This window comes from Gossypium hirsutum, chromosome A03, assembly GCF_007990345.1.
Source record: "Gossypium hirsutum isolate 1008001.06 chromosome A03, Gossypium_hirsutum_v2.1, whole genome shotgun sequence".
Lineage (NCBI taxonomy): Eukaryota > Viridiplantae > Streptophyta > Magnoliopsida > Malvales > Malvaceae > Gossypium > Gossypium hirsutum.
Window position 1 is genome coordinate 11665422 of NC_053426.1, and position 2437 is coordinate 11667858.

Consider the following 2437-nt stretch of genomic DNA (forward strand, 5'->3'; position numbering starts at 1 on the left):
CGAAGAAGGGTTGAATGAAGATTTAAAGCTACTAGTGGGTATTTTGAGATAAAAGAATTCGCGACACTAGTCGAACGAGCCTGCAAGGCGGAAGAACTTGGAAAGGAGAAGAAGAAGGCTGAATTTGAAGCTAGAGACTATCGTAAAAGATCGACGGGTAAAGCTCCGTTCTCAGCTGTAAAGAAGTTCAGGGAGGACACTAATAAGTCGAGGACGACTGCGGGAATTTCCATCAGAGCACGACCACCGACGGACTCCCGAGCTACTTCGGTAGCTAGTGTGGGCAATAATTGTCAAGAGAAACCTGAACGTCCCCAATGCGGAAGACGACACCTAGGTGAATGTTGGGGTAAGTCTACTAACAGGGCCTGTTACGGATGCGGTTCGAAGGACCACTTCATTAGAGATTGCACGGAGCTTGATGAGAAGAATAAGATTCAAGGTGCAAGACCTAGTGGAGTGACAACTAGAGGTAGACCACCGAGAATTTTAGGAGGTAGGGGTGGTAGTCAGAGAGGGGCCTCTGATACGGCTGTTCGAGCCGAGAACCGTACTCCTGCTAGAGCATATGCCATTCGCGCACGAGAGGAGGCATCCTCCCTGACGTCATCACTGGTACCTTCATTCTCTTTGATACTAATGTGATTGCATTGATTGACCCTGGCTACTCATTCATATGTATGTGAAACCTTAGCATCCAGTAAGACTCTACCTGTTGAGTCTACTGAGTTCGTAATTCGAGTGTCAAACCCTTTGGGTCAATACGTACTTGTTGATAAAGTGTGTAAGAGATGCCCTCTAATAATCCGAGAATCCTGTTTTCCGGCCGATTTGATGCTTTTGCCGTTTGACGAATTTGATGTTATTCTTGGTATGGATTGGTTGACCGTACATGATGCAGTGGTGAACTGCAAAAGAAAAACCATCGATTTGAGGTGCGCAAATAACGAGATAATCCGAGTTGAGTCTACGGACTTAAGGGGGTTGCCAGCTGTAATATAAGAACAAAAAAAAAAAAAAAAAAAAAAAAAAAAAAAAAAAAAAACGGATAGAGGTTTCACTAACAAGTCTCACCTGGGTGCACCAGTATTGTTCGGAAAAAGAAGGACGGAACAGAGTGGCATTGACTACGCACTGAATAAATGACAAAAAAACAAATACGTACCTGCGTACGATATGTTCGACCAACTGAAGGGAGCCTCAGTGTTCTCAAAAAAGATTGAGATCGGGCTATTATCAGTTGCGATTCGAGATCGGACATACCAAAACGCCTTCAGAACGAGATATGGCACTACGAGTCTTAGTGAGCCGTTGGGCTCACTAATGCCCCTGCGGTATTATGGATTTGATGAATCGGATCTTCAGACAGTATTTGGACCGGTTCGTAGTTGTGTTCATTGATGACATCTTGGTCTATTCAAGAGATGAGACCGAACATGCTGAGCACCTGAGATTAGTGTTGCAAATTTGCGGGATAAGCAGTTATATGCTAAGTTCAGTAAGTGTGAGTTCTGGTTAAGAGAGGTTAGCTCTTGGGTCATGTGGTATCCGCATCGGGTATTCGAGTTGACCCGAGCAAAATTTCAGCCATACTTAACTGGAAGCCTCCAAGAAATATTACCGAAGTTCGGAGCTTCCGGGGCTCGCCGGTTATTACCGACGATTGTAAAAGGTTTCTCAATGATAGCCACACCAATGACGAAGCTACTTCAAAAGGATGCTAATTCGAATGGACAGAGAAATGTCAAAAAAGTTTCGATCAACTGAAAACTTATTTGACTGAAGCTCCAATTTTAGTGCAACCCGAATCAGGCAAAGAGTTTGTCATTTAAGTGACGCATCCCTACTTGGGTTGGGTGCGTATTGATGCAAGAAGGTCGAGTGGTGGCCTATGCGTCGAGACAATTAAAGCCACATGAGAAAAATTATCCGACCCATGATCTCGAACTAGCTACCATCGTATTCGCTTTAAAAATATGGCGACATTACTTATTTGGTGAAAAGTGCCATGTATTTCGATCACAAAAGTCTCAAATATTTGATGACTCAAAGAGACTTAAATCTGCGACAAAGACGTTGGCTTGAGTTGTTGAAAGATTACGAGCTTGTCATTGATTACCACCCGGAAAGGCTAATGTGGTTGCGGACGCCTTAAGCCGGAAATCACTATTTCTTTACGAGCGATGAATGTGCACTTGTCGTTCTACCCGACAATGTGTTAGTAGCTGAATTAAAGGCCAAACCATTATTGATTCATCAAATTCGTGAAGCTCAGAAAGTCAACGATGAATTGGGTTGCAAAACGGGCTGAATGTGTTCCGAATATGGAATCCGAATTTCAAATGATGATGCGATTGTTTGAGGTTCAGAAGTCGGTTGTGTTCCAAGAAATTCAGAACTCATTTCGATGATTCTGAACGAAGCCCATTGTAGCCGA